The sequence below is a fragment of the Cervus canadensis genome, chromosome 19 (assembly GCF_019320065.1).
Source record: "Cervus canadensis isolate Bull #8, Minnesota chromosome 19, ASM1932006v1, whole genome shotgun sequence".
Classification (NCBI taxonomy): domain Eukaryota; kingdom Metazoa; phylum Chordata; class Mammalia; order Artiodactyla; family Cervidae; genus Cervus; species Cervus canadensis.
The window spans coordinates 52804637-52832374 of record NC_057404.1 but is presented as its reverse complement, the minus strand read 5'-3'; positions in this window follow the sequence as shown (position 1 = coordinate 52832374).

Below are 27738 nucleotides of genomic sequence, written 5' to 3'. Positions count from 1 at the left end.
TATCTATGTATCTGTCTATGTTAATCTATCTATGTATCTGTCTCCCTACCTATCTATATAGATATACATATAGATATAGATATATAGATATAGATATCTACCACTTGCCAGGAATCTGTCAAGGAATTGAGATAAAGTGGTGAATCAAGTAGGCAAAGTTTTATTGAGATTGGAATATAGTGAGAGGAGACATACAGTAAATAAATATGTAATATATTTAGTGATGAAAAAACTATAAAAGAAAAGAGCATAGTACACATATAGTGATGGGGGCATGAGAGAGTTTCCATTTTAATATCAAGCAGCCAGGAAAGAACCATGTTAAGGGAATCTGAGCCAGTGTGGTCTGAAGAAAGGGAGTGAATCATGTAACTCTGCCTTAAGGAGAGTGTGCAAAGAGTATGCTGTGTGTGAGCCATGCACCATTGCTTCAGTTGTGTCTGGTTCTTTGTAACACCATGGACTGTAGCCTTCCAGGCTCCTCTGTCCGTAGTGTTGGTCCTTTAATGGACCGGAACCTGGTGGTCTGGAGAGTAAGAGGGAGAGAGGCTGCCATTCCCTGGTTCACGCGGAAAGCCAACAGAGCCCTGTTCTCAGGGCTCGCGCTGCTGCACGTGGGCACCGGGCGCCCTCTCGAGTGGGTGAAGGCACAGCGCGCCTTCTCCAGAGGGTCTTAGAAGCCCGGGCAAGAAAGGGAGCTCAGCCGGCCTCCGCGCCCCAAGGAATTAGCCAGAAATAGAGAGAGAGAGAGAGAGAGAAAAGAAAGAAAGAAAGAAAGACACGGGGACCAAAGCTCTGATGGAGCAAAGGTGTTTTAATCAACATGGCGTGGGCATATATACTGTAGTTATTCTCAGCAAAGATAAAGATTAAAATTCCAGACTTACAAAACATAAGATGATCCCTATCAAAGAGAGAGTTGCAAACAATCACCTTTTACCCATAAAAAGGAAGAGGGTACTTATCACCATAATGAGAAATGCCTGGATTCCTCAGCCCCGGGAAAGGCGTGCCTCTCCTTTTAATTCCTGAATATTCAGGAATCAATAAGGGCCAGAGGGTTCCTGACAGATCCAAAACAGCACACAGGAAGCCTCTTGTTAAATGCTTCCTGACACGTAGGATTTCCCAGGCAAGAATACTGGAATGGGTTGCCATGTTATCTTACAGGGGATCTCCCTGACCTAGGGATTGAACCCACATCCCCTGCGTTACAGGCAGATTCTTCGCTGTCTGGGTCACCAGGGAAGTCCCAGAGTCTGTAATGATGAATATCAAAACTACAGCCTAGTCCAGCAGCCTGCTTAGTGTGTTTGAGGAAAGCAGGAGACTAGTAATAGTTAGGTGGATTACAGGAGGATTTCCTAATATTTTACTAATTCATATTCTTTGTAACTAGTATATATTATTTTTATGATGTAAAATTAATTAAGTTGTACATGTAGAATATTGGCTGTCAGGCAACATGGTCCTCGTCCATTATTGCTGTCATCTGGTTCATGTGACCGCAGAGCAGTCATTTAGTTTATATTTATCTTCTGTTCGGGAATTGGACTACATCATTTCCTCAGACTTTTCTGTGAATATGTAAATAGGGAAAAGTATTATATGAATTTTTCCTGTATATTCTAGAAACAATCTCTAGACCTTATTAATATTTCAGTAGAACGTTTCATTGTTTATCTTCTGTACATTTTACTTTTGTTAAAACTTACAGGTCCTTTTTGGAAACTGAATTAAAAAAATAGATTAATATAAATTGTAAGCTTTGTTTCAAAATGTAAATTAATATAACAGCTTAAAAATCAAATGATAGTGATAGTAGATTCATTAAAATTGTAATTTAAAATGTGAAATCAATATGTTTCAAGCAAATCTGGGTCCTGAATAACAGGCTCTCTATTTCATATTTTTATATGTATGCTAAATCATGTTCTTTAGTCAATGCAAAAAGGCTACCAGTAAATAAAATTTTCTAACAAGATTTTCCAACATCAAATGGTATTAATATGATTCCTTCTTGCAAATTACAAAGCATATTATTTCTCTTCTGGTGTCCTATGTTTGCTACATTTGTAATATAAAGAAATTAAAAATATTAAACATCACAAATCATAATCACTTTGTATTTACCTCTCATGAAGACTTGAATGGAATGTATAGAACATGTTTTTTTCACCATAAAATTTAAGAAGATTATTAAATGTAGAATTTAGAGACAGTAAGCTTTTACCCAATTTTATAATCTAACTAAATCTTTTAAAATTCATTCAGGACCAAATAGAGCCATTTGCCCTCTCCCAAACTAATTTAAGCTAGCATTTTCAGCTCTGCTTAGCACAGAGATTTGATAGCCAAGGATATATTTTATAGCAGATTTTCAAACTAGAAAGGTGTAACTGCTCTGGGTGAGACTGATTAAAAAGTCATTCCTGTTTATTATTCTTGATTGATAAAAATAAGTATTCCTAAAGAGATAAGTGTTGCACTCTATAGTAGATTATTGAATGTATCAATTGCATAATAATATTGTTTTCATTATATATTTTATACTTTCTTGTGATGATAAGGCCATATATTTTACTGTCTTTTTTAGAAGCTAAACTAATTCATAAGTCTATTTATTTTTAATTTTAGAGATTGTCTTTGGGAATCCCTGGGGAAATTTTTTCCATGTGTGATTGAAGAAAATAACTTACTTTGAATGACAATATTATGAATTAGTAATATGTGATTTCTACTAAAATAGGATATATCCTATATCAAAAATTATGAACTTTTTAAAAACATCAGAGTAAATGATAATGTAAGGCTAAACATTTCATATTTTGAAGTTAAAAAAATAAATATAACTGGAGTACATTCTGAACGATATATAACTTGTCTAAGCCACTCAGTTTCTAGATAGATCTTTTTTGTAAGTAAAACTGGAATGTACAATTTTAATATTCATATTAGGTTAAACCAATCATTTAACAAGTGAATGTTCCATTTATTGAACACTTAAGAAATGTAATTTTTATGTTTATGTAAATGCGTACAATACATAATATATTACAAATTTTGTCCAGTTCAAACTTAGATGACATGGGATATAATTCATAGTAATCAGTATTATCAAGGATGCTTTGTAACAGTCATCAGCAAAAAGATAATGATTGATTATATGTCAAGAAATAAAGTAGTGCTTATTAAAATGTCACTGATATTTTTCTATAAAAAATGTTCATTCAACAAATAATTATTGGGTATATTTTTTAAAACTCAGTATTTATTAGGGATAACTTGACAAGTTATAAATGGACATTTAAGAAATACAATATGGCTAATCCTGGTTTTCATGGAACTTACATTTATTGGGAAGAGACAGGGAATGAAGCAATTATTTAATTACAATTATTAAAATTATTATTAGAGTGAAGTAAAGCATGATAAAGAGGTTACAATGGTATGAATAACTTTATATAATTAGAGGGTACAGGGACATCTTTTCTTTTGAAGGAACACTAAATTTGAAGTGTAATTAGCTCATTGAAGAGGGAATAAGAAGGGAAGAGAGAAATACTCCTGCTTTGGATATAATTTTGTGCAATCAGTTAGTTTCAGAACTTGAAGCTATAAGTACTACTCTCAACAAACTGTCTCTACATGTCAGTGGACATGAATTAATAACAGTATTTAGTTACGATAAGAAAATTATGTTTAGTAACTATCGACAAGATTGGGATTACATAACTGTTGTGCTTTAAAAAGATCCTTAGTTTACTCAATGGGATATTTACTTTATTAATATAAAAAATATGTATGGAGCATCCACTATGTGCCAGGCACCCCACACTTATCTCTCTATTCAACTTTATATTACAAAGAGAGGAAGTAGTTAAATAACAACTGTAATAGATTAATTGATGACATATATATAGCATTAATGTTAAATAGCACAGAGTGTAGAAAATTGGCAATAATAAGACAGGAGTTTATACATAGTGGTCAGGCACTGAGGATATGATAATTGAGAAAAGACAAAATATATGAGGAAATTGGTCTGCCTGTAAGTTGGGCAAGAGTGTGCCAGGCCAAGGAAAAATCCATTGCAAAGGCCTAAGGGAGGCATCTGCCTGGTGGAGTCATGGCCTAGCAAAGATGACAGTGTGGCCAGAGAAATGTGAGGGAATAGAGATTGAAAATGAAGTCAGAGATAACTGGGGGCCAAAATGTCTAAGGAATTACAGGCCATTTTAAAGACTTTGCTTTTAGACTGAGTATAATGGGAGCCACTTAAGAATTTTCAGGAGAAAATTAGCATAGTCTGAAATATGTCTTGATTGTACATCTCTGTCTGGAATGTAGGAAACAGACTTAACTGGCCAAGGGTCGAATTAAGAAAATATGTTGGTAGGCTATTCCCATAATCTTGAGTGAGAAAGGATGGCAAATTGAACCAGGGCTACAGCAACTGAGATGATGAGAAGTGATCAGATTCTGAGTCTAGTTTGACAATAGAAGTAGGAGGACTTCCTGCTAAAATAGATGTTAATATGAAAAAAAGAAAACTCAAAGTTTACTCATAATTTCTTGCCTTAGTAATTGCATGAAAGCAGTTGTTTTAAATTATGAAGAGGAAGGTGCAAGTAGAGCACGTTTAGGTGAATATGAAGAGATCTGTTTTAAATGTAAAGTTTGAGATGTCTGTAGTTATTAAAGAGGATATATGACCTAAGAATTTAGAACTGATGTCTAAGTTTAGTATATAAATAATGTAAATGTAGATTTTAATCATAATATGATGCTAATTAAAGGTATAAGGCTGGCAGCACCCTAAAGAGAGGGCACCATGCCAAAGAAAGTTGCCAAGTACTGAGCAACCTGACAGTCATGTCTGGGAAAAGAGAAGGAGCCAGAAGGATCCAGAAAAAGAACATGAGATGAAATCATCCAAAAGACATGATGAAAACCAACAGAGCTGCCATTGTTAGTAATAACCATGTGTGAGATGTGATCATAGGAATGGGTAGCTGAGGTTACTGGAGGAGAAGACTTCAAGGACTTGAGGGAGCCACAATGTTGAAGGTATCAGTCATATAATTACTGAAATCTCCAAACATTAAAATGTGATTGTCATCAGAGGAAATCATAAAAAGCTAGGAGTTAAACTCTTAGGAGGGGTGGGGGGTTATACTAAAGAGATTGCTTAATTAATTAGACTTTAAGTGAGCAATACTGGAAAATATAATCTGATAACTTGTGTTTCAGAACTAGGGATTTAAAGGAGGAAGGAAGGAGAATGATTTGAAATTAACAATAAAGAACAAAGAAGATGCCCACCAACCTCCAGTCATGGGGGTGTAAGGATTCTCAGAGAAAGAAAGCAGTCACTACTTGAAAGTAAAGGGACAATTCAGAAAAAAAAGTAGGTAATATCAGTGATTTTGCTAAACATGAACTGTAAATTCAAGAGAGTAGAGTTGGGAGAAACTTTGGGCATATTTATAATAAAAAAAATACTTGTTTATCTAAAATTCAGATTTAAGGAGACATGTACAGTGATGTTTCTAACAATGCTAGTAATAATAAAAATCAAAATCTGAAAACAGCCCAGTATCCATCAATAGTGGAATAAAAAGCCAGTAGATGCTACCTAGTGGCTGTGCAGAGCTCTGGAGTTTATAGAGTGTAGTAGTAAATGATGGTCTGGGAGTCTGGGATTTTCTCATGGCGAATAATTAAAACACAGAAAAGATAGAATAAAAATCGTTATAGTACATTCAAAATACTGGGTGTAAACATTGTGGTATCAACGGAGTCTAGGAGTTTGGGGAAGATTGAATCCACAGTGAAAACCTGTCTGGCATTTGATGGCAGTGATAAAGCCTGATGATAGTTTAGTCTGTAAGTCATGTCTGACTCTTGCGAGCCCATGGACTGTAGCCTGGCAGGCTCCTCTGTCCATGGATTTCCCCAGGCATGAATACTCGAGTGGGTTGCTATTTCCTTCTCCAGGGAGTCTTCCTGACCCAGGGATCAAACCCACGTCTCCATCAAACCGGCATCTCCTGCACTGCAAGTGGATTCTTTACCATGGAGCCGCCAGGGAAGCCCAGTAAATCCTGGGGGAGGTATATCTTAGACTCGTGACATGAAGTCACCTTGACTTATGTTAAGAAAGGCTATTCCTATTTCTGGGCTCTAACTGGATATTTTGGCTGAGGCCAGACTTTTGAAGATCTAGATATTACACCATGGGCTCAGCCTCCATCTTTATTCCTGAAGAAGATGATGACATGTTTAACTAAATCATGAACTTTATTGACCCTTATTGGAAGAAGAATACACTTGCTGCTAAAATGTTGTACGCCCATCAGGAGACTGAGGACATCTGGGGAACTTACGTTTCATACTGAAAACAGAGTGATTTTTAAGACTTCTTTTCTTTTCATAAAGAAAGAAAGGCATGAATCCTCAAGTTTTTTTCCCTTCTCTGGGTAATTTAAGATTCCTACAGTCTCACACCACTAACTGTGTGGTTACTACCTGAAAACCTGTAGAAGTATTTCTTCCAGTTAAGTAATCTATTTGGTCCAGGTGATTTTTTTTTTTAATTTAACCTCACTTAAGCGTGTCCTTGCTTGGAGAATCCCAGGGATGGGGGAGCCTGCTGGGCTCCCATCTATGGGGTCGTGCAGAGTCGGACACAACTGAAGCAACTCAGCAGCAGCAGCAGCAGCAAGCAACCAATGCCGGAGACTATACAACTAGGAGGGAAGTAATGATTTCATAAACCTCACAATCTAGTGCGGTGAAACAGATGATAAGCAAAGCAGAACAGATATTAAGAAATTAAGAAGTTCATGGAATAGGATGGTAATTTGCAACTTCATTGAGATAATAAATAAAAATTATCTAGAAGGGGATGACATTTTAGGGGGAAAAAAAAAAGGATGGAGTTCAAGCAGCTAGATATTTAGAGATCTGGGAGAGAAATATTCCATAAGAGGAAAAAGCAAATGCCAAAGACCTAAGATGGACATGTTTTTTTAATATGAATGAGAAAAAACAAACAAAACAAAACAAGGGGGTGGCTGGAGCCAAGTATAAAAGAACAGAAGAAAATGAAGCCAGAATGGTTAAGTTTTTTATTCTAGAGGCAACTGATTTGATGCAGTTTGCAATTTGAATGGTTTTGAGAGGATATAATATAGTATAATTCACAGCATCATAGAAGAACTCTATTTAAATGTTATTAATAATCTACAAGAGGCAAGAATAGAAGTGGACATATAATAGCAGAGCCCACAGATGACAGTAGTTTGCACCATAGTGACAGAGCAGTGGAAATGGTGGCAAGCTTAGAAGCAAGGGGATTTTCTGATTGTTATAAATAAATGTCAAGGATGTTTCCAATATTTTGGACTTGAGCAATCAAAGGAAGAGGCTGGCAATACTTGAGATTAGAAAGGCTCTGATAGAGCAAACTCAACATTTTAAGCTTAAATCGCTTGTTGGGCATCCAAGTGGAGGTGGTAAATATGGAATTGAATTTATGGTCTAAAGGTCATGGAAAAAAAATCCAGACTGAAGACAACGTTTGGGAGTTGCAAGTTTCAGTTATTCTTTGAAGCCTCTTAATAAACACTTGTGAAGAGAGTGAGTGTAGAAAACAAAACAGGTGGGTCCAAAAAATACTTTGTTTGTAGATAGGGATATTTTTCAAGCTAAAATGAGAAACATTGGAAAATTATTTTGAGAGAATTTATATTGAAAAATTCCACAAAGGAACACTATCAAAAGTGTCATACTCTACTTTAAAAATTGGTTTCTATTTTTCTGTGCTAAAATGCTTTCATGTGTTGAATGTTTTATGATTTCAACATAGATGAAACTAGCCTATTACCAAAGTGTGCCACATGTCTTTTTAATGCAATTTTCTTAGGTGGAGTCCAACACTTATCAGTTATATATGGAACACTGTCACTCTATAATTCTCACTAGCATTATAGAGTCCTTATACAGTGTCTTACTGTTAAACTGTGGAAAATTCTGAAAGAGGTGGGAACACCAGACCACCTGACCTGCCTCTTGAGAAATCTTCCTGCAGGTCAGAAAGCAAGAGTTAAAACTGGAAATGGAACAACAGACTGGTTCCAAATAGGAAAAGGAGTATTTCAAGGCTGTATATTGTCACCCTGCTTATTTAACTTATACACAGAGTACATCATGAGAAATGCTGGGCTGGATGAAGCACAAGCTGGAATCAAGATAGGCAGGAGAAATATGAATAACCTCAGACATGCAGATGACACCACCCTTATGGCAGAAAGCAAAGAAGAACTAAAGAGCCTCTTGCTGAAAGTGAGAGGAGAGTGAAAAAGTTGGCTTAAATCTCAACATTCAGAAAACTAAGATCATGGTATCCGGTCCCATCACTTCATCGCAAATAGAAGGGGAAACAGTGGCTGACTTTATTTTGGGGGGCTCCAAAATCACTGCAGATGGTGATTGCAGCCATGAAATTAAAAGACACTTACTTCTTGGAAGGAAAGTTATGACCAACCTAGATAGCATATTAAAAAGCAGAGACATTGTTTTATCAACAAAGGTCCTTCTAGTCAAGGCTATGGTTTTTCCAGTGGTCATGTATGGATGTGAGAGTTGGACTATAAAGAAAGCTGAGCGCCAAAGAATTGATGCTTTTGAACTGTGGTGTTGGAGAAGACTCTTGAGAGTCCCCTGGACTGCAAGGAGATCCAACCAGTCAATCCTAAAGGAAATCGGCCCTGGGTGTTCATTGGAAGGACTGATGTTGAAGCTGAAACTCCAATACTTTGGCCACCTGAGGCAAAGAGTTGACTCACTGGAAAAGACCCTGATGCCGGGAAGGATTGGGGGCAGGAGGAGAAGGGGATGACAGAGGATGAGATGGTTGGATGGCAGCACCAACTGAATGGATATGAGTTTGAGTAAGCTCTGGGAGTTGGTGATGGACAGGGAGGCCTGGTGTGCTGTGGTTCATGGGATCGCAGAGTCGGACACGACTGAGCGACTGAACTGAACTGTTACGTAAAGGCTAGTAATAAATTATTTATATGTTTGGGTGCCACTGAAAACATATACTTTTCCAGTAAACAGTGAATAATAAAACTTAATAAAATAAGTAATAATAATAATAAATAATAATAATTAAAACTTTAAAACTTAATAAATACATTAATAGTAAATAATAAATAATAAAAACTTAATAATAAAATAATAATAAATAATAAAAACTTAAAATTAATTTCTGTTCTTAAAATATGGTAACGCATGCTTTCATGATAGCTCCAAAATAATTTTACCTAATTTCCCTCATATCATTTAAGCAACAGATATTTTTTGTGTGTTTAAGTTCATATGTTAATAGTATGAACCATACATACTATAACAGAGTTAGCTTTCTCAATGAATATACATTCTGTTCAATTAACACATTTTTAATGAAGTCATCATAAAGGCATGGATGCAAATGAGGTGTTGAAAAGGTTGCTTTTCCTTACTATTTTCAATAACACATAATTGATATTTCAAAACACTCATAATTTATTCTAAAGTGATTATTCAGTAACAGCAGATTTTCAAAGACTTTGCTTTAAAAAAAAAAAAAGTCTGTTTACTACGTAATTTGTTCTTATACTGAATTTGATTTTATGGTATTGCATGTTAAAAGTATCATACTTTACATCCATGCATAATTTTTTTTATATGAAACACTCTTGCTAGTAATATCTGTAGGAAACACCTCATATTGAATAATATATAAAATAAAATATAAATAAATGATATGTATATATGTTCAATTATATGTGCACTTTCATTACATACATATATATGCATTCAATTTTGCTCCACCAAATTGTCTTTAATTAAAAACATTTTTACTGAAATTTGTATATATGTTGATGTAAATGCATTCCCATTTGTTTTATAAGATTCTAATTTTCTTTGAACTTTAATATTATGAATTCTATGTAAATAAAGATAATATTTTAGTATATAAATATATTAACTTTTAATTGAATTTTTTGAAATGTCTAAAAACCTTCAGCCATTTTTTAGAGGTGCATATAGTTTCTGATTTGGTAAAACTATATAAAATTATGAAAAAGAAGGACAAGCTAAGGCTAATTTTTGTGGATTTGTGATCTAAAACAAGTCAGAAGCGTTGCAAGTACACCACTTCTGCCTCAAATTCTCCACATTCAGAGCTGCCAGCAGGAAAATCCTGCTCAACACTGAGAAATTAAGGCTCACTTAGATAGGGTAACTATTGGTAAAAATACAGATTGCTTGGATAAAATAAAACATTTTGTCTATTATTTAACACTTCACGAGAGGTTTACCCATTGGAAGACTGAGAGAAGCATTTTGTCTTGTCTCTTTTGAAACATTAGTGAAGTTAGAATAGTGGTTTGAAAAAATAAAGGAGCTATGTGAAGAAGAATATGTTCATCAGTGAAGATAATTCAGTGAATTTGTAGAAGACAACATGTAAAGAATGGAAGCCAATAGAGGCAAAACCAAGGGAGGAAGTCACGGCCTCATCAATGCCGTGGAGCACACTACAGTGGGCGACCTGTTTATTCCTGTGAAGAAAGACCAGTAGTTTACTTAGAGAGGGAAAAGCCTTCGGTGCTTCTTCTTCTTTTTTAAAAAATTAATTTATTTAATTTGAGGCTAATTACTTTATAATATTGTCGTGGATTTTGCCATACATTGACATGAATCACCCATGGGACCACATCTGCTTCTTTTTTAAAGAAGCAGAATCAAATTCTTGGAGAAAATTCAGTATATTAGAATAGATTTTGCAGTCAGAGTAAGCATCTCTGTTTTGATTTTTATCTATTTTCCACTTACTCATTTGCTTGAAAAGTAAGCCTGTTAATATCTAAATATTTATTCTTTTAAAACTTAGGAAATTTCAGGGCTTATGATGTTAACTGAGTATACTTCATTTTTTCCCAAAAGATCACCTAAAATTCCAATGGCTATCTAAATAAATAATACTGTTTATAAGAAGGTCCTTAATATATATACAAAGGAAAGATATATAATTTTTCTGTTATTCATTTTTATAGAAGTGCCATACATTAAATTTTTAAGGGAAAATGCTTTAAAATAATGTTTTACAATCTATTTTCTTCATTAAGAAAGCTTTCAGATATTTTTTAATCCCACTCCCCATCCATGGAATTTTAGCACCATAAACAAATATATATTCGTGTTGTCCAATAGAATTTGCTTGAGAGAGCCATAAACTATTGTTTTATTGAATAGTTTTTCAGCCCCATGAACCGACATCCATCCCTTGGGGGTTGATATAGCTCTCATTGGTAATGCATGATTTAAATGAAGTTAGTGTGAAACATTTTTGAACCTAGACTAAGCAAATGAGTGAGGTAGAACATATGGCTCAAAATATTTCCAAACACATTTGAATACAAATTCTGTATTTCTCAGATTTCAAGGGAATAGGGTTTCAACATTAAAAAAAAAAAAAAAAAAAACACCTTCAGAAGCAATGAACCTATATATAACATTTAAGGATTGGTGCATTTCTTGTGTTCTTTGATGCTTTATTCTTCATATATGCACGCATGCCCTGTGGTTTGGCATGAAATCACTTACCTAGCATTGTGCTTGATCTTTTTCCCTCAGCTATTTTCCCATCTGTAGGTAGATGATAAGTGAAATTTGAGTAAAATTTGGTAAATGATGGTCATTGAATGAATGGCATCTTAGCAAAGTATTATTTTTTTAATCAGAGACTTTCTCTCTCTTTGACAGAAAGGTGCCTTCCCTGACTTGAAATGCAGTGTAAGTTTTCAGAAAGCAATTTGACTAGCTTCTCTAATAAGATACTTTTAATAAAAAAAAGTTCTCAAGTAATCAGATTTGAGAAGGTGAAATTCTATTCTAGATCTAAACTCCAGTAATTAAGTCAAACATTTAATGGGTATTTCTTAACCACAACTGGCTCTGAGCGTTTTCAAAACAACCTCTGTTTTATAAGTCATTTTGGAAACTCTTTTAATAATATAGTTAAAGTAGTAAGAATATAATTACTACTAATAATAACAGTTACACATATTACTTTCATGGCCTTTGCTTTAAAAATGTTATCTACAAATCATTGTGTATAAAAGGAAAAAAAAATCCCTTAATTTTCTTTTTAAATAAAATATGTCCTTAGGGAAGCCTATAGTCAAGAATGGCTTCCCTGTGGCTCAGTGTTAAAGAATCTGCCAGTGAAATACATGAATAGAGCGCTCTAAATTGAAAAACAGGGAGAAGAAGGAATGAAAAGGCAAAACGTAATATCCAAGAATTTTGTGACAATTACAAATATGTCACTTTTGTGTAATTGGAATATCAGAAGCAGAAGAACAAAAGAAAGGGAGAGAGAAAGAAAGGGAGAAAGAACAGAAAGAGGCAAGAATTTAAAATAAAAGGAAAATAGTAGCTGAGAATTTTACATAATTACAGACACCAAACTATAGATCCAGATGTTCAGACAACACACCAAGCAGGAAAAATGCCAGAGACTATATAAAACTAGGTGTAACATATTTAAACTAAAGGAAACCAAAGACAAAAAAAAAAAAAAAAACTACAAGAATTCAGAGGAAAATTAAAATGCCTTACTTATAGAGAAGAAGAGAATAGCATTTTATTATTATTCATCTCTGCTTAAGGTCAAACACTGTTCAAAGTACTTGTTAGAGAAATGAATTGAAATGTTACTCCATGGACAAGTATGGGATTTCTTAATAAAATTTAGAACCCCTGATGATTAGTCTGATTGAATTCAGAAATTAGTCTTTATATTAGTTCAGGCTGCCATAACAGAATGGGAGGCTTAAACAATAAACATTTATTTTCACACAGTTCTGGAGGTTGAAAGTCCAAGATCAAGGTGTCTACTAATAATGAAACCCATTCACTCTTGAACCTCATCTTAGAGAAATTCATTAAACAAAGTATCAACATGTACATCCTCTTCCTCTCTAGTCTGATGAATGTCTATCAGTGGTAAAGGCTTCCACATAAAGTCTTGGATAAGGATAATATATAGGATGCTATTAAGTTCTCTTTGAGATTCTGAAGCTTAGAATTCATTGGTACAACCATGAAACACATGAAGACCATACCATACACAGAGGTTTGTCCATTCTACTTATTTAGTTATCCTGAGATTTTCCTCCAGCCACCAGAACAAAGTAAATGCATACAATAAAGTGTCCAGTTACATTTATATTCCTCTGATTGGCAGAAGAATATGCTCAGAGAATTTCAGAGCTGAAAGATTGAAAGGATTATTGACTCCAAACTCCTTTTTTTACCCCTCCCCCACATGAAGAAACAAAGCCTTAGAGAAGATAAAAGTATTTTCATGGCCACACAAGAAGTTAGTACTAGAAATTTTCAGTGAAATATTTTTCTTATATTCATTCAATCTACAGCATATTGTTAAGTAAATTATTCAAAACAAATTGTCAGTGGTTTATGTAATTAAATTATTAAGAGAAGTCAAACTAAAGTGAAGTCTTAATAATAGGGAAAAAAGCTCCAGAATTTAAATTGCCTTTTATTGAAAAAGAATCTATGCTGTTGTATGTGGCATGTTCAAATTCATTTCCAGGATTCACTGAGTTTATGGAAGGCTAAATGCAGAAATACTGAGCAGAAATTTAAATTAGCTCTTACTTTGTTTGCTTATTTGTTTTATTAGCTTTAAAGTGAAATAGAACAAAGTTCACATTTCTGTTCTGTTCCATCTGCATCAAAGACATTAATGTTTTAACAGCATACACATCATACCTGGCAACCTGATAACTGTGGTTGGTTATCATGTCTTCGCATTTTTGGCTTTAATAGCATGTGGTTGTATTTTCAAGATAAAGATACTGAGTGCAATATAAGTAAACCAATGTTAAGAGCAAAGAGTGAACAAATAATTCCTTGGGGCTTTTATGTGATTTTATTATAAATGGAAAGTTTCTAGATAGTAGGTTTTTTGCCAGTTTTATTGAGAATTAATTTACATATTTTATATAATTTTCAGGTGTACAACAAGAAGGTTTGATTTACATATGTATGCATAAAAACATACATATGGTAAATAATTATAATACGATCATATAAAATCCATCTTTTCACATACATACAGTAAAGGGAATAAGAAAAAAGAAAATCATTTGTGATACGAACTCAGGATTTACTCTAACAATTTTCCTGTTTTTCATCCATCAGTACCTAGTACTTATTTATCTTATAACTGAAATTTTTTACTTTTAGCCATCTTCCTCCAATTTCCCCTCACCTCACCCTTTACTGCTAGTAACCACAAATTGGATTTCTTTTTGTGACTTAGGTTTTATTGTTTGTTACTTTAGGTTCCACATGTAAGTGAGATCATATAGCATTTGTCTTTCGTATTTCACTTAGCATAATGCCTTCAAGTCCCACCCATGTTGTCACAAATGGTAGATGCTTATTCTTCTATGGCTGGGTGATATTCTGTTGTGTGTGTGTTTGTATGTATATACACATGAAAGCTCAGTCTCCCAGTTGCATCTGCCTCTTTCTGATTCCGTGTTTTGTAGCCCACCAGGCTCCTCTGTCCATGACGTTATCCCGGCAAGAATATTGCAGTGGGTGGCCATTTCTTCCTCTGCAGGATCTTCCCACCCCGGGGATTGAACCTGCATCTCTTGCTACTCCTGCATTGGCAGGCAGATTTCTTACCACTATGCCACCTGGGAGGCCCTTGTGTGTACACATACATACACACAATATAATATTATTCTATTGTATTATATATATATCACAAATTCTTTGTCCATTCATCCTTTGGTGGACACGTTTCCATGTCTTGACCATTGTAAATAATACTGCTATGAAAATGTGGACGCAGATATCTTTTGAGTTATCATTTTTGTTTCTTTATATATATTCCCAGAAGTGGAATTTCTGGATTATATGATAGCTCTATTTTTAATTTTTTGTTTCCTCAGTACTGTTTTCTAAAAGTGACTGTACCATAGTGCCATGTTTTATCTAAAGATATCTGACAGTATCTTGAAAAAAGAGTTTCCCACTTGTATATATTTAGTTAAATATTTAGTCTACTATTAAAAATTTCCTTATTTAACCTTGGTATTCAAAATTTTCCTTTATGTCTTCATAAATTATGCATTCCAGATTTTTTAGCCAGAAAGGCCTCTTTTGATATTGACTTAAGTTCAGCAACAACACCTAAACTAAATTTAGGAAGAAAGCTGGTGACTACATAATATAGAAGTACAAAACATATGTTCAAATGAAGTTGAGCCATTTGTTAGTAAATTTGAGATTAATATAAAAATAAGTTTAGATTAATTATAAAAATAATCTAAGCTAATATATGTAGAAATATTCAAAATTCTCTATGTAAATAAAGTATTAATGAAAGTGAAAGTGAAGTTGCTCACTGGTGTCTGACTGCGACCCCATGGACTGCAGCCTCCCAGGCTCCTCCGTCCATGGGATTTTCCAGGCAAGAGTACTGGAGTGCCATTTCCTTATGATAATAATTAACTTGTTTTTTACTATGAGCTAAGCATTGTGTTAAATATTTTAGATGCATTATCTCCTGGGGTACTATAATTTAGATACTCTTGTGACTTGGCTATCTAATTATATAAATCTTAAAAAGCACATTATTGACAAAATCTAACTAGAGAACCATGTACTGAAATTATTTGATCAGTTTGAAAATATCATGTCAAGGGCATATGATACATACAGAGATAGACACATGCATACATATAGATACAGATATAGACACATAAATATAGATAGTTGAATTCTATATTGAGATTATTGGACCAAATCTCCTGGGCAGTGCTTTCTAAGAAAATGAAAGGGAATTTATGAGTATATAAAGAAAAATAAATCTTTAAACCAAAAAATTACAAAGAAAATAAAAAGAGAAAAATAGTTTTCTGTATACAATTCTTTTCTTTCTTTAGGTAAATTTATTCCTGAGTATTTTATTTCTGTTGCTGCAATGGTGAACAGGATTGTTTCCTTAAGTTCTCTTTCTGATTTTCCAACATTATCCTACAGGATTGGAAGGGATTTCTGTGTATTAATTTTATATCCTATGACTTTACTATATTCATTGATTAGCTCTAGTAATTTTCTGGTGGCATCTTCAGGATTTTCTAGATAGAGTATCATGTAATTTGCAGGCAGTGAGAGTTTTACTTCTTTTCAAATCTTGATTCCTTTTATTTATTTTTCTTCTCTGATTGCTGTGGCTAGGACTTCCAAAATTATGTTGAATAGTAATGGTGAGGGTGGGCACCCTTATCTTGTCCTGATTTTAGAGGAAATACTTTCAGTTTTTCACCATTGAGGATAATGTTCGCTATATCATATATGGCTTTTGTTATGTTGAAGTATGTTCCTTCTATGCCTACTTCCTGGAGAATTTTTATCATAAATAGGTGTTGAATTTTGTCAAAGACTTTCTCTGCATCTGTGGAATTAATCATATTGTTTTTATCTTTCAATTCAATGAAATTAATATGATGTATCATATTGATTGATTTGCAAATATTGAAGAATCCTTGCATCCCTGGAACAAGGTCCACTTGATCATGATGTATGATCTTTATAATATGTGGTTGGATTCTGAAAGGAAGAGAAAAAGGAAATAAGGAAGAAAGTAGGTGGGAAGGAAGAAAGAGATTTTTAATTTTAATCACAATAAAAGCTAAATAGGAAGAAAATAAATAAACTCTAGAGAGAGGAAAATAACTGGCAAACTATTTTAGAAGGCATGTGTAGGGAATTCAGATTATATGGTGTTCTAAATTTAAAAGAAAACACTGAAAAACTTTTTTTTCAAGTGTATAAAATTGGTATATTTTAAAAGCTATACAAATATTGCTGTTGCTAATAGCAATAATGACAAGAGTTAATGATAAGAAGCAAAAAAAAAAAATTGCTTGTACTTAGAAGTTTCCATTTTGGTTTCCTAGTGAATGGTTAAATTCACTGTAAATTATGCACAATAATAAGACTAGAATGACCCAAATGTGTATTTATTAGGGTACACTGAATTTGTTTTTAAATTCTAACTGTAATAACATCAGATACTAATGGTTTCCTGGAAAATAGGTCATCATCATTAGATAAAACTTTCTTACTTTACCTTTCCCTGACCTTTCAGAAATTGTTTTTAATCAGAGGACTGTATAGTAAATAAAGAAAGAATAATAATAAGTTTTATGCAATAAATGACATACTAATAAAACAAAAGTAAGCTGATAGTTATAAAGTAGTTTGTAAAAGTTAAAGTACTGGATCAAATACAATTAATTAAAAGAACAATTAATGGTACTGAGTTTTATATTTAGTTGTTCAGAAAAAATTTAAATTCACTGGCAGCCTTCAGTTAGTAAAGATAATAAAAAACCTATAAAGTGGTGTTATGTAATATCACTACTTTTCCTGTTAGTTTTTTCCCCTGTGTACATGATAAATTGTATACTGGAGCCTGAATGTTGCCTTTGTACAGTTCAAGTCACTTTCACACTTTCCTTTTCTATAATGACCTCAGTACAAGTAAATTTACCTTGAAGTAGAAACTTATATACCTGATAGACATAAAACCATATACTTTAACTTATTTAGCTGTTAGAAACTTTGTTGAAATTTGGAACATTTTATGCAATAATTTATGCCAGAAGGTGGCACCAAAAGACTCAACTTCAAAACCTTGTTATTAATAAATTCATGAGATTATTCTATATTTGGATTTCTAAGTGCAGGCAAATAGCAATGCAAATGTAGAATAAAATGATAAAGGTATTGCATACATTTCAAGGTTGTATGTTACACTGGAAAGAAGTAGTCTGTTTTGGACTTCAGATATGGCACCACAGAGATCTAACACTGTATTTTTTTATGCTCATTCTTACAAATCTACATGTATTTCTGAATTCTTTAAAAATAGATACTTAAAAATCAAGTCCAAATACCAAGTGTCATATATACTCCTCAATAAAGTATCTTTTTATTATCATGTGCTTTAAATTCCTGTTATGAAACTTTCATAAGCCATTTCAGCAAGTTTCATCACTTTAAAGATGTATTCAGTGCCACGTTAAAGGAATGTATTTCTGAGCTTCATCGGTGTTATTGATAACACATGATTCCTTTTCACTTGCTGTTCCCTTGGGAGGTGGTTAAGGACCGTGGTCAGGAGCTCAAGCTTTGCTGTACCAATGTGTGAGTTTGAGTTCTTATTATGCCATTTAGTAGCTGTGTGATCTTGTGGAACTTACTTAAACTCTCTCTCTCTCAGCTGAATTTGATAATAAGCTTATTTTTGAGAGAAAAACAGTGGAACTTAAGATACACACTTAAAGTGCCTGGACAAATCCCAACACCTTGTAAGCATTCATGGAATATCAAGTGACAATGATGTTATTTCAAAAAGAAGTTTTCCCTTCCGCAAGTTATTTCCAAATATGCCTTATTCTTAAATTCATAAATAATAAAAACTCCTTGATTAGAAATCGTTAAGAGAAAATGCTATCTGATTAGCTTCTGAGCACAGAAAAATCTGTAGACTTAAAATTTTCCCCCAATTGTCACAAATATAAAGATATGAATGTTTTAACCCACTGCTAAAAAGAACTTTTTGAAAACATTTATGCTTGATCTTGCACTTCTCCATAAAATAAACCAATAGAAAATACACAAAAAAGCATATTTTTAAGCAATAAGGATGCTTAAGAAGTCAAAAATTCTACTGTCAGTTTAGGCTGAGAAAGAGCAAATTTGGTCAAAGAAGTAATACTTAATAATGAGTGTCATGTGCATTGTTTAAGCTGATCTGTGGCTGCTATAAATAAATAATACATTTATCTTTGAGGCATAAACATCAAAAATAGAAACTCTTATACATTCGGTAAAGAGGTTGAAGGGAGAGGCAAAACTTTGTGCCATTTTATACAATTGTAGATGTGTTACACAATTGAGGAATAACTATACCTAGTTAATCACTACTTGCAAAACATATTTGCAAAGCAAAAGCCTATAAAAATAGCTAAACTTTTTCTTAAAAGAGAATTTAATCTGTCAGTCTCAAGAAAACACAACTGCTTTAATTTGTCTCCATAAAAATAAGATAATAATGATACGAACATAAACAAGAGACATAAGCCAAATAACTCTATCACAACAAAGAACTGAAAAACTACTTCTAGAGTAAAAACATAATGATTTATAACTGTGGCAAATTGTCACCTCATCAGCCTTTGTGTCTGTACTAGAAATTTCTAAATTCAAAACACACTTATTACCATAGCATAGAAAACCAAAGTTCATTGTTGATTATCACATGACTTACAAATCAAGTTTATAAACTGTTTGTTCTTATCGGTAAGACAGCAGGGCTTGAATTAGTGTTAATCTGATCTAATGAGGTAAAGAGAGTTATCTAAAATAACTATTCTTAGTTCGAATTGACTTTTGAAAGCTTCTTCTTGAAACAATCACATTACTCTGCCATATGACCTGCTGTTAATTATGGAAAGTTTGCATATGTCTACAAATAAATGTTTGAAATATACATATTGATATATGATATATGTGTATATATTTATGTTCAGTCGCTCAGTCATGTTCGGTTCTTTGCGACCCCACGGACTGCAGCACCCCAGGCCTCCCTGTCCATCACCAACTCCCAGAGATTGCTCAAACTCATGTCCATCAAGTTGGTGATGCCATCCAACCATCTCATCTTCTGTTGTCCCCTTCTCCTCCTGCCTTCAATCTTTCCCAGCATCAGGGTCTTTTCCAGTAGTCAGATCTTTGCATTCAGGTTGCCAAAGTATTGGAGTTTCACCTTCAGCATGAGTTATTCCAATGAATATTCAGGACTGATCTCCTTTAGGATGGACTGGTTGGATCTCACTGCAGTCCAAAGGACTCTCAAGAGTCTTCTCTTCAACACCACAGTTCAAAAGCATCAGTTCTTCAGCACTCAACTTTCTTTATGGTCCAACTCTCACATCCATACATGACTATTGGAAAAACCACAGCTTGGACTAGACAAACCTTTGTCAGCAAAGTAATAGCTCTACTTTTTAACATGCCTTCTATGTCTGTCATGGCTTTTCTTCCAAGGAGCAAGTGTCTTGGATTTCATGGCTGTAGTCACCATCTGCAGTGATTTTAGAGTACCAGAAAATAAAATCTGTCACGGTTTCCATTGTTTCCCTATCTATTTGCCATGAAGTGATGGGACTGGATGCCATAAACTTCACTTTTTGAATACTGAGTTTTAAGTCAGCTTTTTCCTTCTCCTCTTTCACTTTCATCAGGAGGCTCTTTAGTTCTTTGCTTTCTGCCATAAGGGTGGTGTCATCTGCATATCTGCTCTTGCTGCTGCTAAGTTGCTTCAGTCATGTCCGACTATGTGCAACCCCATAGGTGGCAGCCCACCAGGCTCCTCTGTCCCTGGGATTCTCCAGGCAAGAATATTGGAGTGGGTTACCATTTCCTTCTCCAATGCATGCATGCATGCCAAGTCGCTTCATGCATGTCTGACTCTGTGTGACCCTATGAACAACAGCCCACCAGGATTCTCTGTCCACAGAATTCTCTAGGCAAGAATGCTGGAGTGGGTTGCCATTTCTTTCTCCATCTGCATATCTGAGGTTATTGATTTTTCTCCCGGCAATCGTGATTCCAGCTTGTGCTTCATCCTCCCAACATTTCACACGATGTAACTCTGCATATAAGTTAAATAAGCAGAGTGAAAAAGTCGAGCCTTGACGTACTCCTTTCCCAATTTGGAACCAGTCAATTGTTCCAAGTCTGGTTCTAACTATTGCTTCTTGACTTGCATACAGATTTCTCAGGAGGCAGGTCAAGTGGTCTGGTATACCCATCTCTTGAAGAATTTTCCACCATTTGCTGTGACCTTCACCATCAATGGCTTTGGCATAGTTAACAAAGCAGAAGTAGATGTTTTTTTCTGGAATCCTCTTACATTTTCAATGATCCAACGGATGTTGGCAATTTGATCTCTGGTTCCTTGCCTTTTCTAAGTCCAGCTTGAACATCTGGAAGTTATTGGTTCGTGTACAGTTGGAGCCTGGCTTCTGAATCTTGAGCATTACTTTACTAGTATGTGAGATGAATGCAATTGTGTGGTAGTTTGAACATTCTTTGGCATTGCCTTTCTTTGAGATTGGAATGAAAACTGACCTTTTCCAGTCCTGTGGCCACTGTTGAGTTTTCCAAATTTGCTGGCATATTGAGTGCAGCCCTTTCACAGCATCATCTTTTAGGATTTGATATAGAATTGGAATTCCATTACCTCCACTAGCTTTGTTCATAGTGGTGCTTCCTAAGGCCCACTTGAGTTTGCATTCCAGAATGTCTGGCTCTAGGTGATTATCTGGGTCATGAAGATCTTTTTTGTATAGTTCTCTTGTGTATTCTTGCCACCTCTTCTTAATATTTTTTGCTTTTGTTATTTCCATACCGTTTCTGTCCTTTATTGTGCCCATCTTGCATAAAATCTTCCCTTGATATCTCTAATTTTCTTGAAGAGATCTCTAGTCTTTCCCATTCTATTGTTTTCCTCTATTTCTTTGCACTGATCACTGAGGAAGGCTTTCTTATCTTTCCTTGCTATTCTTTAGAACTCTGCATTCAGATGGATATATCTTCCCTTTTCTCCTTTGCCTTCTGCTTCTCTTTTCTCATCTGTTCGTAAGGCCTCCTTGAACAACCATTTTGACTTTTTGCATTTCTTTTTCTTGTCAGTGATGTTGATCACTGCCTCTTGTACAGTGTTGAAACTCCATAGTTCTTCAGGCACTCTGTCTATCAGATTAATCCCTTGAACCTATTTGTCACTTCCACTGTATAATCATAATGGATTTGATTTAGATCATATCTGAATGATCTAGTGATTTTCCCTACTTTCTTCATTTTAAGTCTGAATTTGGCAATAAGGAGTTGATGATCTGAGATATGGTCATCTCCCAGTCTTGTTTCTGCTGACTGTGTAGAGCTTCTCCATCTTCAGCTACAAAGAATATAATCAATCTGATGTCAGTATTGGCCATCTGGTGATGTCCATGTGTAGAGTTGTCTCTTGTGTTGTTGGAAGATGGTGTTTGCTATCACCACTGTGTTCCTTTGACAAAACTCTGTTAGCCTTTGCCCTAACAAATATATAAAATTTTGTCTATAAAATATATAAAACAAACAAACACAATATATATAAATTATATAAAACAAATATATATATAATATATAAATAAACAAATATATATAAAATATATAAAACAATAATATAAAACTATATATACACACACACATATATACACATGCATATATATACACACATACACATATCTGCTTGTGCTAATTCTGTTCAGTCAGTCATGTCTCACTCTTTCCAACCCTATGGATTGTAGTCCATCAGGCTCCACTGTCCGTGAGATTTTCTAGGCAAAAATACTGGAGTAAGTTACCATGCCTTCCTCCAGAGGATCTTCCCAACCCAGGGATCAAACCTGCATCTCTAAGTCTCCTGTTGGCAGCCAGGTTTTCTAATACTAGTGCCATCTGGGAACCAAGATACACACACACACACACACACACACACACACACACACACGTGTATATATATATATATACAGATATAGATATACTCACACACATCTATCTATTTATGTATATATATATTTAATCATTGCTTCTTTATATCCCACATAGTTTCCAGTAAAAGTCTTATGGATATATAGATGTGTGTGTGTATATACACATACACACACACACACACATATATATATATATATACATGTATATATATATACAGACACACACACATGAATATATATATCTACTTATGTATATAATTCCCATTTTTTTTAACCTCCTCATAGTTTCGAATAAGTCTTACTGACCACGCCTTCCTCTTTTCCTGTAAGACCACTCTTCACTCTACACTGAAACTCCTAAGGGCTTCATTTCAGCAGCTGCCATTTCAACCCACCATGCTCATACCTTACTTTTAAGAGAGCTGAAGGATAGTTGCTGAAAGTTAAACTTCTTTTAACTTTTACAACTCTGTCTTCTATTATACTATGAATAAACTCTCTAAATCTAATGTGCAGCATACAAGTAATAATGTTGTATTATGTACTTGAAATTTGCTGGGAGAGTATGCCTTGAGCACTCAACACACACACACACACACACACACACACACACTCGCATGCACACACGCAGAGTTAAGTATGAGAGTTGATGAATGTGTTTCCCACCTGATTGTGGTAATCATGTACCAAGTGTGTGTGTGTGTATGTACATCAGTTGGCAAGGCTTTTTATTAAATCAATGGAAGTAAAAACCATATTCTGAGGGACTGGGGAGTATTGCCATTTTAGCAGTGTTAAGTTTTCCAGTCCATTAACATGGGAATTTTTTCATTATTTAGTTCTTAATTTTTTCAACAATATTTTGTAGTTTTCTGATTATATGATTTACATTGTTTTTGTTAAATTTATTCCTAATAAGTTTATGTTTTTAATACTCTTGTGAATATAGCTTTTCTTATTTTTTTTCAAATTATTCACTATCAGGTTAGAAACACAAGGGATTTTTGTGTTAATTTTGTATCCTGAAACTTACTGAACTCAGTTATTAATTATAATAGTTTACTAGGGGATCCCTTAAGATTAGATTTTCTACATGCAAGATCATGTCATAATGGAATAATGAAAGTTTTACTTTTTCTTTCTACTTATATGCCTGTATTTTCTTTTTTTGATTAATTTTTATTATAGTCAATTCTATAAGCTCTTCTGACATTTATGACTTTTTACCTACTATAATTTTTATTTCATTTTAATGTCTCATTTAGCACCTTTCCATTAAGTTGTTGTTTCCCTTTAGACATTTTTCTTAATTTTGTAGTTAAGTCAAGGCTAGGTACTGATCATTTTTTGTGTGTGTGCTTTTTTTTTAATTTATAGATCTTTCACTTGTAATATAGCTTGCCAACAACCAACAAATCTTACCTAGGAATACTGGAGATCCTAGATATTTAGAATATTTTATAATTATCTATAATACTATGCCATTCAGATAACTCTATTTCAGAATAAAAATACAGCTATTGCTTTTAGCATTAACTTGTTGCATCTACTTATTTTCCAAATGTTTCCCAATCAAAAACCCTTAGGCATCTATGAAAATTTTTGTGCTTTGATTTCTTCATGTCTTATGATGAGTGCAATGAGTTGCATTGAGACAAAACATAATGCATTAAAAAAAGAGGTACTCTAAATGGGATACCAAAGGCATATCAAGTTGATTAAGACATTCAGCATCTCTTTCATAGTTAACTGCTATCCCATGCTGTGTATTTAACAATTAACTATGAACACACTTTTATACTTTCCTTGACTTACTTTGCTTATGGACTCCTATAATCAACTTTATATAAGTATTATATTCTCAAATACATTTGTATACTTTTTTGGGAATCACTTTAAAGCCTAAAAAGGTGTATTCTATTTGAATTGACTTAGGAATTAGAAAATAATAAAATATTGACAAGAAATAACTGAAATCATGTTATTTTTTTAAATGATTTATACTTCAGAGAAGAAAAATGTGTGGCCTTAACTGGAAAAGGCTTTGTAAAAGAGGATGATACTTGGTGGTCATTCAAAAACAAAAACTGTGAATAGATGATTAAAATCCTGGGAATGACCCTGGTAAAAATGTACTGCACTGGAGCTTGCTTTAGATGCCTGAAAAATAGTGGAAAATATCATCACTCAAGTATAGCAAAATCATATTATGCCAGACCATGAAAGCCAGGAGAGATTATTAGATTTAATTAAATAATAGTATAAAATTATGTACATAGGAAAACAGTAGGAAGAAGACAATGATTTATAAATATATGAACAAACTTCAGGGTGAGAGTTAAAAAAAAAAGGAATGCTGTAAATAATAATAATGTATTCACACAACCATTATTTGAAACTAATTCCAAGAGACTAAATGGTTCAGTGAGGAAGAGCAGCCACTTTGTGCAGGAGTGTTTAAGATCATATTCTTAGGAGATCATGCGTATTTAGGCCAGCATCTGGATAAAGTAAACCATTCTGTCAGTGGTTAATATGCCTAGCAAAGATAGAACTAGAATCATCCCTGTGAAGCTGCTAAATTACGGAGTAATAAATCTGCCCCAGGCTAGTTCTTTCTAACCACATTGCTCCTTTTATTGAATGACAGGAGACCACTTTATTGTAGAAGTTAACACGAATTTCAAGGATTGGATGGTTAACAATATACAATTCACAGTTCTATATAATTTAAAGATTAAAGTTTAGATGTGGCATGTGATCACTGGATTTATTGGAGAGAATTTGAATATGGGAAATCTTAGAAATCTTAATGGTTGTGGAAAATGTAAATATAGAAATTTGATTGAGAGAACACAATCACAGATAAAGGGTCAAATAAGGAAAAAAGATATTGTATCACAGCCAGGGAAAAATCAGGATATTCTACTTTTCATCTTGGGTATGAACCTATGAGAAGAATCCCGTGAACCACTAATACTCTGGCTAACACTGCTTAAGACACATGTGCACTTTGTACTTGCTATTCCCTCTGTGTGGAATATGTTTCTTCATCATGGTCTTCATTCAAGTCCCTCTTATAACACTCCACTCACAAAGACTAAGATTGTGAAAACTTCAGTTTTCCAAGTAGGTCACTGATGGTGATTCAGGGCAACTCCTCCTTCAATGCCTTGTCCCCAGGCCCATTTATTTTACCTGTTGGAATGATAGAACCGTAAAATGTCCATTGATTTAAGGAATATTCGGTACCATGAAAAATAATACACCAGTCTCATGTAATATAATGTTCAAGCTGGTGCTTTTGCTACATTATAAAGAGGCTCTCCCATTGCTTTTTCAGGATGAAAACTCTGAATAGTACAGCATTTGCTGGGACCAGTGTGTTCCTGGTACTGTACCCACCACAGCACCACATTTTCCATAAACTAGACTGCTCGAGTCTGAGGGGTGCTAAGCAGAATCATGATATAGTAAACGAGGCTTCTGCGAGCCTCTGACAGTGATGCTGGGTGAAATCTGTGTTCAGGAGAGGCAAACTTATAACTGTGATGTATACAAACACAATTAGGGTGAAATGCTGCTATTTTCAGGGTGGAAGGGATGCACTTTCATCAGCTTGTCACAAAGACATTAATTGGCCTCCTTAAAAGACCATGGCATTAACCTTTGCTGTTGGTAAGACAATGCTCAGTATGAATAGTAGACCATCAGCTTTGGTGAGAAAAAGTTATTGCTGTTACATATTAAATGTAGGGAATACTTTAATAGTAAACATTAAGAGAATATATAAATTACAATCAAGCCTATGACTATTAAAACACAGAAAATATATATAGATGGTAAAGAATCCACCTGCAATGTGCGAGATCTGGGTTTGATCCCTGGGTTGGGAAGACCCCCTGGAGGAGGGCATGGTAATCCACTCCAGTATTCTTGCCTGGAGAATCCCAAGGACAGAGGAGCCTGGAGGGCTATAGTCCTTGAGGTCTCAAAGAGTCAGACATGACTGAGCAGCTAAGCACAGCACACAGTACATATATATATATATATATATATATATATATATATATATATACACACACTGTATATGTTGATGTATGTGTATTTATGTATATATGTAAAGTCAGTATAAGTTTAGGAATACAGAAAGGTGGTAGTAAAAAACAGAAGAAATTCATGGAAATTATAGAAACTATATGTGGATAGAGTGGAAACAAAAACAAAAGGACCAAGCAGAAGCTTTCATTATTTATACTTATCTCATTTATCTATATCTGTGCTAATGGCTCTGTGGTAAAGAATCTGCCTGCCAATGCAGGAGACACAAGAGATGTGGGTTCAATCCCTGGGTTGGGAAGACCCCCTGGAGAAGGAAATGGCAACCCACTCCACTATTCCTGTCTGGGAAATCCCATGGACAAAGGGTCCTGGCGGACTACAGTTCAAGGGGTTGCAGATGAGTCAGACACAACTTAGTGACTAAACAACAACACTTTATTACATAGTTCATGATATTTTACAGACCCTGCTTGATAATCCATTGTGAATTTAAATAGCTTTTTTGTTGGCCAGGCCTTCGTTCCCAGTGATCTTGTTGTTTTTATTAGTAATAGTAATGTCTTACATTTAAATAGAATGTAGCAAACTTCATGCTTATATATCCTTATATGAAACTTGGATGAAACCATAGGAGTCACATTAACAGATTTTTCAGAACTAAAGGAGTTAGGAACAACAGGAAATTATTTTGATGGAAATATTAGAATCAAAAATAACCTAACAGGCTGGAAGAGTGGGCTATTGCAGAAACAATTAAGCAGTGGGTTTAGAGATAAAGAACTTACAGCACAAGGCATCATTCTAAATGGTCCTTGTGGAAATGGAAACTAAATTGTTCAGCAACAGACTCCGTCTTATCTTATTTTCTTATATATCTTATAAAAAAATAATTGATTAAACTATACTATGAATTATTAGCATGAGGAATGTGTGAACTTGCTATGATAGCTTTTGACTCCTT